This window comes from Protopterus annectens, chromosome 7.part0 (genome assembly GCF_019279795.1).
Source record: "Protopterus annectens isolate FY-2018-M chromosome 7.part0, PAN1.0, whole genome shotgun sequence".
In the NCBI taxonomy this organism is placed as follows: Eukaryota; Metazoa; Chordata; order Ceratodontiformes; family Protopteridae; genus Protopterus; species Protopterus annectens.
Window position 1 is genome coordinate 847,222,671 of NC_056739.1, and position 14,444 is coordinate 847,237,114.

A 14,444-nucleotide genomic window follows, 5' to 3' on the forward strand; every position below is an offset into this window, starting at 1 on the left:
TCAAAGTTGTGACTAAAAAATATCTTGGCAACTTTCAGACCCCCATTAATTCTATCAACAAATCCATCCCTAAATATGTGTATATATATATATATATATATATATATATATATATATTTCCACTGTATGTAGGGATATGATTACTACCTGTCCTACTTTAAAAGGGACAATTCCTTAGTGGACAGTTGTGTCCTGCAGGAAAAAATTAAAAAAAAAATGGCAAATGTCTTGAGATTTCAGGACAAAATATATTTCATAGGTTTTCTTTAATAGTTGCATAAAACAGTTATTTTGTATCTGTAAACCTAAATGTTACATGAAATAGTATAAGCAACTCAAATGCTTCAAAAATAAGCTTTTATTTTGGTAAAAAAGTGAAGTTCTGTCCTTTGCACTTGAAGTGAGTATGTTTTGTCCTACAAAATCTCACCTCTCTACAAAAAAAAAAAAAAAAAGTCAAATTTGGGCATTTGAAAGGTGGCAACCCTATATAGGGAAATTATTTGTAAATCATTAGCTCATCAGTCCAACTGGCCACAAAAAAAAAAAAAAAAACTATACCATAACAATTCAAGCACTCAATTACCCCAGCTCTCCCAAATATCCCATCACCCAAGACAACTAGTGATTTTCAGCCTATAGACCTATTTGTCAAAATTCTATGAAAATTTGATTTATAACCAGATCTTTGAATGTATACAAAATATGATATGCTTACACTTATACATAAGCAGCATGGTTTTAGCTCAAAGTAGGGTACCTTTAGTGGTCTGTACATCTTTACAGGTTTATAGATAATTAATAGGCTAGCCATCCTTCTCATAAGTGAGAATCAATCCACATACCTTGTGTCTGCAAGGTAAACACCTTAACAATTATGCCACCCTCACTTCCCTTACAATGCCTATATTTACAGACCTTAAAATGGCGTCAGACTGTCAACACTGTGCTGCTACTCTGCAAACTACAGCAATGTGTATTTTTCTACAGGTGGGAGTTCATGGTTTCCACATCTAAAGGATGGATTTCCTGTTGCTTCTGCCACTGGTCTGCAGCCACAGAAGGCCACGAGACACTCTGAAGTTGCTACAAGTTACATCACACACAAAGCAGTTAGTATTAAGACACAGATCGACTTACTCTATTATCTTCTCAGGGATCTGCCAGACCTTAACTGTATTTTATACACAGATGCCATCATAATTACAACATCTGGTAATATTTCAGACATCAACAAAGCTCTCCAAAGAGATGTAGCATTGCTCTGGACTTGGCTACAGAACAATAAACTTGACCTCTTAATCAGAAATTAATTGTAATGCTCCTTGGAACAACCCAAAGGTTGGCCAAATCCATTTTCTATTATTGATCCGCACTGAGTTATTCATCCAACAGCTGGACATAAAAATAACTAGGAGACATACTTAACATAAGTCTGACTTTCATATCAAGTACAGAAAATAATTATAATCTAATAAAACATCTACTTGCCACTGAATTAAGATGAGTCATAGCCATCAATGTTCTGTTGCCAAGGCTGCAATATGTCCGATCAATCATTTACCTGCTATCTTCATATAACTTGTCTCGTGTTCCAAAAAAAAAAATGAATTCTAACATTTAATCATCTTAGTCCAATGTACATGGCTGTATTACACTGGAAAAATCAAGGTGGTTACCAGTAAAAGGTAGAGACACTTTCTTACTAAATAAGCTGATATTAAAAGTAAATAGTGACAGCTACTGTCCTCTTCTTAATAATTAATTCCAAATAAGTAGAACCCAATACTCATTACAAAATCCTTCTAGATCAATTCCAAATAAGTAGAACCCAATGCTCATTAAGAAATCCTTCTAGAACAGCACCAAACAGGTCACCATTTATTCCTGCTAAAGCAAAATTTTAACAAAATTCTCCCAGTGGCTTGGAATTATTTTCCCAGTTGTATTAGAGGCACTGACATTCTTCCGAACATTTGCCAAGTTGCTGAAAAATCATATTTTAAGTGCAAATAATTGTGAGTGCTACAGCAAAACTGATTGATTAATGCCAACAGCACCCAGGGTCTTGATATTGTATACAGTTTTCTAGGATGTGCTACAATTTAAACTCTGGTGACCTTCACATTGTACATACATTTTGAAGCTGTACATAGTATGAAGGTTAAAGTTGTATTTCTATGCCTTTTTCTGCAGCATAATAGATAACACTGTGATTATCTATCTTTCCTTTTTATTTTTATATTTAGTTTTTTGGATCTACAGTCAATCAGTAGTGCATGCAGGATATTTATCATGTGTTCAATGCTTTGTGTGTGACATAACTTGTAGGAAGCAATTTGTATACAGTTTTTTCAAAGTATAAAACCACTTTTAATATATAACCTATATCTTTATTTTTTTGACGATGTATAAAACCTGATGCATTTCCAACTCAAAAGAGCTTTATTTTAAAGATACCTCCTCAAGTACGAACTCCCCCAACAGTGTAATTTATTGCATCAGCTTTAGTTAGAAACCCATTTAAAATGCAATGGATTTAGAACCAGTTACAAGGACATGGTTACTGTCATACAGTAAATAAGAAAATCACTCCTGACAAATGTACAGTGAGACTTTCATGAGGTTCCTCCAAAATATTCAGAGTACTAGACAAGCCATCTGTATGCACATCTAAATGCACCCAGAACTAGAAGACTTGTTTGCAAGGGTCATGGACAGAGGTACAGGCCTTAAATCCCATTTGGTTGTCTAATAGGTGCAGTTTGAATCCTACCACTGACACAAAATAATGTGAAGTGCATGGGTTACAAAACCTAAACTTTCACTGTTGGCACTTATTACGTAAGTAAGGGATGACTAGCCTTAGGGGCTTAGGGCAAATGTACACTACTGGCTTGGATTATAACAAACACCTCTCACATACAAATAAGTTTTACATTGCCAGCAAAAGAACAGGATTACAGTCACTGCCTCCCCGAATTTGACCCACCTCAGTCTCAGCCTAGTGCCTTTAAGTGCAATCTTAGTAACAGTAACAGAGACATAACCAAATTATTTTCTAATACGCACATACACACACACACACACACACACACACACACACACACACACACACACCGCACACACACACACACACACACACACACACACACACACACACACACACACACACACACACACACACTCACTCTTGCAATGTTTCCCAGGAGAGGTTACTCAGCCTGTGATGATACATCTTCCTGCATTTACTACACCTACTCATACCTATCAACTGTCCAGATTTTTGCAGAATGTCCAGATTTTTGCCTCATATTTTTGGTCTGTTCTTCATAAAATTTGTGATTTTCTGGCAAATTACTAGGATGATCTCAGGATTAAAATCACTAAATAATGACATACATTTCAGTTTCAGACTTCATATCCTTCTGAAAGTGCATGTTAACACAAACCATGATATTCTAGCAACTTTCTAAGTTTATAAGACCAGTATTTAAAATCTGTCCCTATTTTTGGACCTTTGTCCCCCCAGTTTTTCAGGCTTTGCCCAGATCTCTAGTGCTAAGAGGTTGTGAGGTATGCAGACACTGCTCCTATCAGACCACCAATCAGATTCCAAGATCTCAGCTAATGAATACTCTTCCAATTAGCCAACCAGTATTAAAGTGTAGAAGCTCTTAGCCAAGCAGTTTCCCACCAGTGCTGTAAGAACACATTTTGCTAATAATATAAGACATCAGTTACAAGGTTTTATGGATAAACTAATGAAAACTCTTTAATTTTAAAAAGATTTGATTACACAAGTAAGACAGTATTGCTGGTGTACAGAGAAAAGAAATGTTTCATGCAAATATATTGATGATATAAAAACTCATCAGCATCTTGTTTCATTTCCAATTACTTATTGCAGATAACTGAAAACTCAGGAAGAAATCTTGATTTAGCTTTATCTGCAAGTTAAAAATATCCAAGTCTAAATAACAGTCTCCTACAAAAAAAGAAAGAAAAGGACCGTAGCAGCTCTGGTGCAGTGTATACCATGTTAAATCCTTTCAAACAGAAATATAATATATCCTTTCTTTTAAAAAAATCTGCTGTACTTATATGATTCCATTCCATAATGAGGTAAACTAGCTTGTCAAAGAAACAGTGAGCAAAAAACACTTTATCAGTAAACAATTTCATATTAGTAAAACACTTACGTTCTACACATCTAATGAAATGCACAATTATTAAGACATTAAACCCAAGAAAAACATAACACAAGTACACTACAATTTTATAAACACTTTTAGAGTTTGAATTAAAAAAATATTGATCACAAAACTGTTATATCTCCGTGTAAAGTTTGATTAAATTATTACTTGTTGACATCCGTATTTTATATAAAGAGGCACAGAAAGTAAACATGCAGGTGGACAGAACCAACACACAGCATCTAATCTAGATGTCTGAACTTTAGTTTTGCATTAGAGTCCATTCTAAACCACTACAATTATGCAAATGTGTATATTGAATCTGACCAAGAGAAAATTATTACTCATTTGGATTTCCTAACCTTCCTGGTAGGCATTAACACAGCTTCTAAAGCAGTATACCAGTTACTCTGTCAAAACTGCATACAAAAATAAATTTGCTAAAAGTTAAAAAAAAAAAAACTGGATTAGGTGGTTTCCACACTGAATTAGTGTAGAAGTTTAGGGCTAAGAGCTGGTAATAGTGTTCAGCCTGTGGTTCTATGTTTGATTCCCATAAGACGCTGTTGCCTGCTGTGTAGTTCTAAGACGTGGTATAACTAAACCATACGCATACAGTAACCCTTGAAAAGAAGCGATTGTTATCTGCAGAACAAATAAGTAACATTAAATAAGAGTGACAATATAATATAAAGTGATGATTCTCCTAAGTCCTGCAAAGCTGCCACTGACACTAACATAAAACTAACCGAAGATACAGAACTATTTAGCCCCCATAGGTCCAGCACCTTACTTAATGTAGATTATAAATCATTTCTAAAAATCTAAGATTCAAGACCGAAACCTTTTCTTCCTTCACTAATGCATAAAAACCAGAATGAAAGTATAGCAGTAAAAAGACTCATGATAATATTTAAAAAGAACTTTTCCTACATCAGAAAATATCTCCATATGTATCTGCTGTTCACCATGAACTTCTTTTTTATTGTGTTATTATTTTTTAACCAAAATATGAGAAAAGCTCTTGCTTTGAGCTGGGCCTATCTGTGGGAGATCCTACAATAATACTCCTTTTACATGTACATTTCCTAAATTTTACAGAATATTTTATAATTCTTCTTCTTGTTTAAAGTTATATTCCAATATTTCCACTGAATAAAGGTGTCTGATATTTATAATTCTACTCACTATGCACCTGGACCCTCTAAGCACTGAAAAGGAGAATGCATGTATGTATTACAGGATGTGGGATCCCATCAGTCACCAACTACATTTCCATGAATGCCAGATGACATTCAACTATTGTTTTACAATCCAGAAAGATCTTAATTGATAACATAGCAGAAATTACAGGACCTAACTTCTTTAGCTGATTTTAGGCATACATTTTTTGGGTCATTCATTCCCCATTGCATAGCATCAATTTTAAGGGTTCATTAATGCAGAATGATCAAAAAAAATCCATTATGTGGGGAGAGGACTCTGCTGTACTGTACAATAAGCCAGTCTATATGAGTATGGCAGCATATGGCAGTTGTACAGAAGTTTAGGGCTGTAAGCTGTAGTTCCTGTGGTACAGAGTTTGATTCCCTCAGCCCTCATTTGCCTACTCTTTGACCTTGAGCAAATCACTTAACCAGATATTGCTCCTGGGTCGCCCCTGAAAAGGGACTGTGTTGTCCAGTGAACTTACCTTGTTAACAAATGGGCATTAATAATAATAATAATAATAATAATAATAATAATAATAATAATAATAATATCTTACAGTTGTGCTGGTTCTGTGATAAAGAGGGATGAGGCCTTGACTCCAACCCACATGGCCAAGGTTTGAGTAGTGGCTTGGATTATGAAGGGGATGGTCAAGAAAGAGCATGAGTAAAGTGACCAATGCCAGCATACACTTTGTGATGTGAGGGTTGCAGGATAATTTCAAGCACTTAGCAAAAGGTGGCTCTGGTTTCTAACATAGGACTGGGTAGTGTATTCATCAAGCAACATTTCAGCTATAATAGTAGTACATGTGAAAACACAGCAGTGCGCAAGACATTAAATCCAGTGCAGTAGTAGAACCCACACATCCATATCTCCTGCTAGGGAAAAAAACTGTACTAATTTAAAAAATTCCCCGGACTTCTCCATGAATGATTAAAGCACATAATTGCTTACATGGTCACCATGTTGTTATCTGGTCAGGGGCAATTAAGATCCACATAAACCTGGGTGACGTAATATAGGTAGGGGGAGGGGAATGAAGCAAGGTTATTAGAAAGAGGATAGCCTGGGAATAAGCAGAAGTGCTATAGAGGCAGGCAGTGACAATGGCAGCCAGTTAATGACCTCTCCAATCAGCTTTCTCTCCAGTAGTACTCACAACCAATAGGAGTGGGTGTGGTTCCCCACAGGCATGAGAGGGAAAAGAAGTTCAAGAACAAAAATAATAAAGTCAGAAATTGATACAGAAATGGGACCAGCTATACTAATCAAATGAATGTGCTCAGTAATGAAAAAGAGTCATATTACTGTCAGGAATTCTGTATATCACACACACTACCTCAATGGACCCTTCTCCAAATCTCTAAACAATACAACTGCATTCCTTTAAATGTCATAGAGACTAGTGAAATTTAGTTGAAGTTAAATTCAATACTAGATCCTATAAATATGGGCATTTAGGATTTTTAGGTATGTAAATCTATCATAGAACATCTATTATAATATTTATTCTCTTTTTGATATATTCATGTAATAATGCAAGATTGAAAAATACATGATCACCTGGATAGTTCAAAATATGGCAAACTGATTAGTTAAGCATAACATACATACATACAAATAAACAGACCTACAACTCTAAATGACAGCCTTTTAAGCTTTTATGAAGTTCTCCCCTGCATCTCTGTTTGGGGGGTCTATATTATAACATCAAAGTCTTAAAACTTCGAATGTTATAATATCGACCCCAATTCAGCGAATGCTTGAAATAGCAAATCTGCAGAACACCGAATATTTTCCTAGGGAAAGTATTCGGTGGGCCATTTCTGTGGCTTCGCTATTTCCTTGACTGTGGTGCAGGGGTGATGGACTGGGTTAAGGTAAGTGTGCAAATGGTCTGAAGTAAGGTGTGTGTGTGATAGTTAGGGACCTTAGGGATAGGGACCAGGTAAGGTGAGTGTGCGATAGTTAGGGACCTTAGGGTTAGGGAGCGGGTAAGGTGAGTGTGCATTAGTTAGGGACCTTAGGGTTAGGGAGCGGGTAAGGTGAGTGTGCGTTGGTTAGGGACCTTAGGGTTAGGGTTGGGTTAAGGTAAGAGGATAGCTAGTAGTGTATGTACGGTTTAGTGTAGGGTTCCGTGAAGTGTGTATGTGTGGATTATCTATTTTGGTGTGCTTGTGCTGTGTGTGTGTGTATTCTTGGAACAGCTAATTCTTTCCCTTGGAAAAAATTCGCTGTTCTGAGCATTCGGATATATCACATTTCGAGATTCCAAGTTCGAGCTTATGGTGTTCGACATTTTGGAATTTTAATAATGTGATATAGACCCTGTTTGGGAGATGTGTTCTCACACTCCCATTGTCAATCTAAAACAAAGGTCACCACTAGCCTCAGGGTAATGGTAAATCAAGTTTTGATGCCAAGGTGTTGTCCTTATAATTAATGTGCTTTCACACTTTTGTATAAAACTATATGAATTCCCATAAATGCTCTTGAAGAATCGTTCATTCACAAACCCAGGATCAGACAAGTGTAATTCAGGGTGCCTCACTTCCAGTTTTAAGGAATGCAACATTACATTGTCAAGCAAACAAATGAGATGCAACTAACGACTTACGCTGTTTGCTTTACTTCTTGTGATTGACGGTTTTCACACTTCTCATCACTTCACATGCATGGATAATATCTGCTTTTAGGAATGTCATATGTCATTTCCCATAGCTTAACAAAGAGGTTATTCTAATCTATTCCATATATTGCATAGTATGTTTTACATCGCATAGTATGTTTTACATTACATAGTATGTTTTGTATCGCATAGTATGTTTTACATCACATAGTATCTTTTACATCGCATAGTATGTTTTACATCACATAGTATCTTTTACATCACATAGTATGTTTTACATCACATAGTATGTTTTACATTGCATAGTATGTTTTACTTAATCTAGTGTGATGATAATGATGTTAAAGTAACATCAGAGGTGACAGACCCAGTAGATAGGCAGGTATAGAGGATGCTTTGATTATTACAGGTGAATGCATAGTAAACAAAATTAATTTGCTACAGGCAGTCATTTTATTTGCATATTAGATGAGGCATGATTTAATAACTAAATATCATAGTGTAAATCTTTTCTGTATCATGCTAATAAAAAATAACACTCGTGACCTATGTTGATGGTAAATTAAAAATGTGTCAATAATAATTAAAACAAATGTTCTCAATCCTCAGTATTCCAATATTCCAAGAATGGTCAGCTTTACTTCAACAAAACAGGCATACTATCTATTTCTGCCAATAAGGAAATATGTATGACATGGAACCATCAACAAGGAGCCCAACAGAATGTCCAGCTTTAGTCCAGAATGAAGTCAATTTTAGCCATAGAAAAACGATCTTCATAATAACAGTCTTGATATACCTCTGCTTGTGAAGGTAAAATTAAACAGTCTGGTAATAATATTAAGATTTTGCTTCTATCTAGATTTAATGGGTCAAGGTTTTGCACCCATTATTTTCCTGAGGCTGTTCTATAATTTTGTATATGCTTTTTTGGACCACAAGTAATAATAATTAAATCCACAGTATAATGAAGTTATAGAATAATTTACTAAACATGATCGATTACCAACATTTCTTATTAATAGCACAATGATTTTTTTCTTAATGGATTTGTTTTTGACACTATGAATTTGAAATTTCTGTGACAAAATGAAAGCATTGTCTGTCTAATAGGCTTTTGCAGAGCCTGTAGCTACAATAGCAAAGGGATACTGGTTTGGTTGGAATATGAATGGCAGTACACTTAATTAATATAACGTACACAGAACATGTGGTTATGTAGCTATAATAGTGGTCTAGTGAAGACAAAACTGAAGCAATATGAAGCCAACAACACTTGTGAGTTCCCACAGTGTTCACCGCACAGTCAGAATGCACAAGAAAGGGACACTGAGCTGGATATACTAACGAGGTTAAATGCAAGCCAGGTGTTTCTGTTTGGACAAACCTTCTCTCTCTCTCACAGGAACATGCTAATCCCAATGGTTATTACTGTAATCAGCATGCAAACATTAGAAGGGATGTCACACTTAATGATAATTCTTACTATGTTGATGAGCCTGGCAGTGAGCACAGAGGGTCAAGGCTGTGAGCTGTAGCTCCCATGGTACAGGTATGATTCCCTCAGTGCTCATTGGCATGTGTGACCTTGAGCAAGTGTGTCAACCAGACATTGTTCCTGGATTCCCTCTAAATAGGGACTTTGTGCCCAGTAGTTCTACTTAATTAACAGAGGGGATTATTTTGTCATTACCTAATGCTGGGCACTTGTGAGTTGTAGTGTTATGATGGGATGAAATTACAATGGGATGTCATAACATCTGATTGTGAACTTGCAGAACTTGTCATTTTTATGCTCCTGTGTGCACAATTTCTATTCCACAAACTATAGTACTGCTGAGAATGGAGGATGATATACTGCCACGTACGTGTTCTCAGAGATGTGGCCAGTCTGCAAAGCAGTCATGACCAAACAATGGAGGTATATGCTTCTGCTTTCTGACTGCAAATTGGAAATGCAAAGATTTAGAAGGTGTAGAAGGACCAATGACATGCATGATCAAAAAGACATATTTTTTCTGCACCAAAGATACCTGGGAGGAGACTGGTAAGTCACTTATCCAGCTGTTTTGCTGTGGTCTGCAGATTGGTATTGGTATAAAAGGAATGCTCTGGCCAGATGTCACAGATAACATCTGGATGTCATCTGCCAGGAAGTGTTTAGCTTCTTGAATGATGAACAAATGACGTACGTAATACTACAACTAAAATAGCCGTGATGCTCCTTCCTCAGATAATTTAAACATGCTTTAGTGAGTAGTACAGGTCTGTTATGTAGAAGAAATAAGAGTACATGTCTGACAATAACCACGCCAGATATGTTTAACTGTACAAGTAATAATGTCACAAGTGGGCATAGCTGTCATCTACTGTATGCCTATAGCAGACTGCAAACAGTCTCCTCCTCCTAGAATAATTAATGGGGAAAAATGGTTTTATGCAGCTGCAACCACAGGGTAGTTGCCTTCATGTATCTTGATGTTCCATAAACTGAGTCAGGTTGCACTAGAAATAACACAAAATAATTTAGCTTATTCAGAAGACTATAACGGTTTTGCATAAGCCCTAAATAACACCATTTTGGATATTGATTGGGCTGCAAAGCTTTTGTTCAGTCATGCCTTCTCCTATGCATCTGTGATGTGCAGTGTTTGACCATACCTTGGCATATGCATCTGGAATGTACAGGTTTAGTCTGATCACACCTTAGCATATGCACCTGTAATGTGCAATTACTTTTGCTTGTATTTATGTGATAAAGATCTTACCGTAGCCACACCTCCATGTTTCAACTGATATTAACTTTCTGTTTGCATAACTCTAAGGTTGTAAACTGAGCATCATAGAATGCTAGACATAGAATTAATGAATTAAAAAATAAAATCCTAGGTAGAATGCCCTATTACCCTACTTGCCTTGAACAAGGGCTGTTATATGGCCTGTGACTTAGTAATTTTACATCCTTTACAGATGCTAGAGAATTATCCCATGACAAGGAAATTGCAAACACAGAATTTGTAAAACCCTCTCCGCAAGCAGCTGTATGAAACCTGTATTATCTCAATTTGCCTTCTGTGTTGACTCAACCAGTTATGCAATCAGTTCTTCCATGTCACCTATGAAAACAGACGTGTCCCTTATGGATTTTCTGGTTAACCAATGAAGAAATTAGTAAATAAGTAATATGTATTTTAACTGCTGTATTCATCTATTAGTGCAATAATCAAGCAATTTAGCACAGTTTTGCTTTGTATTTTTACTTTATAACTCTGTGTGCTAGATTCAGAAAATAAGGCACTTAGCTGCAACTGATTGATGTAGTTATGTCCCAAGGAAAACTGGTTACTAGTCATTGAGAAAATGACCTGTAACTATGGATAGGTGTATGTTTAATGATTGAACAGAATCTTCATCGAACGGCTGTTTGTCGTACCTAGTCCATTGAAGTTCCTTACATCAAAAGGCCACATGATTGTAAATAAGTTAATGGAATGATCATAGCTGGTCAACATAAAAGAAACAGAATGTAGTACGTACTTATAGCTAAGGAAACCTGCTGTTTCTCCATTGTAGTGTGATCTCAGAGTTCAACCAAAAAACATAATAACCCAACAGGGCAACAACTAATAACGGAAAATAAAAATAAAAAGATGTTGCAGACTAAAAACTCCACTTTATTATCACTGATAGTGTAGATTCTCCCAATAAAACTAAGTGCTTTCACCAAACACCTTGGCTTCTTCAGAGTTAATGAGAGTAAAAAAAAACACACATTATAAATACATCATTAATTTAAAACCAGCCAATCAGCTTGTCCCACAAAATGCTCAACTTAGCAACTATTAAGTCATTTAGTGTTTGAAAAATTATGCAGTATGTGAAATGTGCAAATAACCTGTATTTTTATTTGATAAACTTTGGAGTGCAATAATGTTTTTTAATGAACATAGTACTTATGGGGTGGGGAAAACTGAGGGAATGACTTAATGGTTGCTAAGTTGAGCATTTTGTGGGACAAGTTGATTAGCTGGTTTTAAATTAATGATGTATTTATAATGTGTGTTTTTTTTTACTTTCATTAACTCTGAAGAAGCCAAGGTGTTTGGTGAAAGCGCTTGGTTTTACTGGGAGAATTGACACTATCAGTGGTAATAAAGTGGAGTTTTTAGTCAGCGTTGTCTTTTTATTTTTATTTCCGTGATCTCAAAGTTGGTATATATAATTAGCGGGGGGGTGCATCCCCTACACCACCCGTTAATTATATATCCTAACTTTGAGATCACACTACAGTGGGGAAAGGGCAGGTTTCCTTACCCCTGCATTACCGATAAATACGTACTATGTTCTGTTTCCTTTATGTTGACCAACGATGATCATTCGGTGACTCTATTTACGATCATTTGGCCTTTCAATATAAGGAAATTTCGATGGTCTATGTACAATGAATGGCCATTCAATGAACATTCCATTTGATTTTTAAACATAGAGCCACTACAGACAGCTAGCATAAAACAGTATCACATCCATTCAGAATGTTGAATAGGTTCATAGGTTCATATGTATGTACTAGGCTAATGGCCTTGGTGCCTGTACAAGCCTAGCCCATAGGATTACCATGGCACCATGCCACCTGACTTTAGTTCCCAGTGCTTCTGTTGAGTAGAGCCACTGGAGTGATTCCTGGGGTGAATTTTCTATTTCCCATCCACTCCTTAAAGAGGGCCAGTGAGGTGCTCTGCTTGACATGTATGGGAAGCCTATTCCATAGCATGGGCAATCTCTGGGTTATGAACCTGTCCCTCCGGCATGCTCTGCTGATTGTGGAAATGAGGTTGAGGTCTCTGGCGTACGTTGTGAGGAGGGATTGGGATTTATTTAGAAGTTGCATTTCTAACAGAGCTGGGTCAGACATTGATTCCAAATTATTGCAACCTTTCCAAGTTTAACACAAACATGTTTAGTACTACTCTATCATTATTTAACTGGAACTTCCTAAAAATTCTCCCCTTAGAAGATGCTGTAAATGAATTCAGTTTAACTGTCCTGAATATCCTAAATAGCCCTGCACCTAATAGAAGGAAGAAATGAAAAAGTAAATAATGCAATTTGGTTATCCAAAAACACCAGAATGCTGATGCAGGATAGAGAAAAAAACATGCAAAGAATGGCAAAAATATAAACACCACAATATCTTGAAAACTTCAGAATGCTTTGCATTCATACTAAAAAGCAAATAACTGAAGACAAAAAATATGCTGTAATAACTTTCAGAATAATAATAAAAAACACATTTCTTAACAGGCATTAAAAAATTGTGCATCCCTGCCATAAATTCAATCCCATACCCTCTCCCAGTAACTCACCACACAAAACCACATTACAATTCAACTGTTATTTCATAGATAGTAAAGCAACTCTAAGCAATGATTCTCCAACATCTAATCCTAACCCTGCCCAACAGCCATTTATTACCACATCCACTTTCACCTTCAAACCTGTGCTCACATCCTATATAAAATTACTCAAACTCCAACCATGCTGTTTTTTAGCTGATGACCTTCCAAGCAAGTACATTGAAATAGAAACCAGTAGCATTACCTATCCTGTCTCAATCCTTATAAATAGTTCAGTCCAGGAATCCCATGTCTCCTCTCTCTCTGGAAAAAGTCTGACATTATCCCTCTGCACAAAGGAGGAAATGTAACAGACATTACTAATTTCAGACCTATAGCAATCTTATCCTTCCTCTGCAAATTACTTCACATATGTTTCCAATGACAATTGCTAAACTATCTCCTGCAGGAATAACTCCTATCCACCACACAACATGATTTCTGTCCTTCCCAAATAATTAACACTACACTTCTAACCTGTATAGGTACTGTAAATAAAGCTACAGAAATGGCAAACTTGTCTCCTCCTTATTTCTAGACTTGTCTAAAGACTACAACACAGTTTGTCACAGCAAACTTCTACTTCAAATGTTCTCATTAGGTCTTTCTCAATCCATCCTTCAATGGTTCAAAAGCTACCTATTGAATAAGTATCAAGCAGTAAAAATGGCACTCCACCCTCTCTCCTACCTCCCATGCACCAGCAGTATACCAAAAGGCTCTGTCCTTGGTCCTCTCCTCTTTAACATTCTCGCCAACATTCTCCACACAACAGGCCTCCCTAATACACTTCTCAGATGACTCCATACTCATTTGCACATTTGACATGAGACACCTCAAAAGAATTACTCAGGAAGCTTTAATAGCCACCAAAACATAGCATTGTGAATCCCTTTCTCATGAAAAACAAAATTTTAATCCCTCCCTCTTGATGACTGAAGTCACCTCTCATAACAAATTATTAGGGATAATAGTGGATGATAATCTGATATTCTATTTGCATATAGAAAA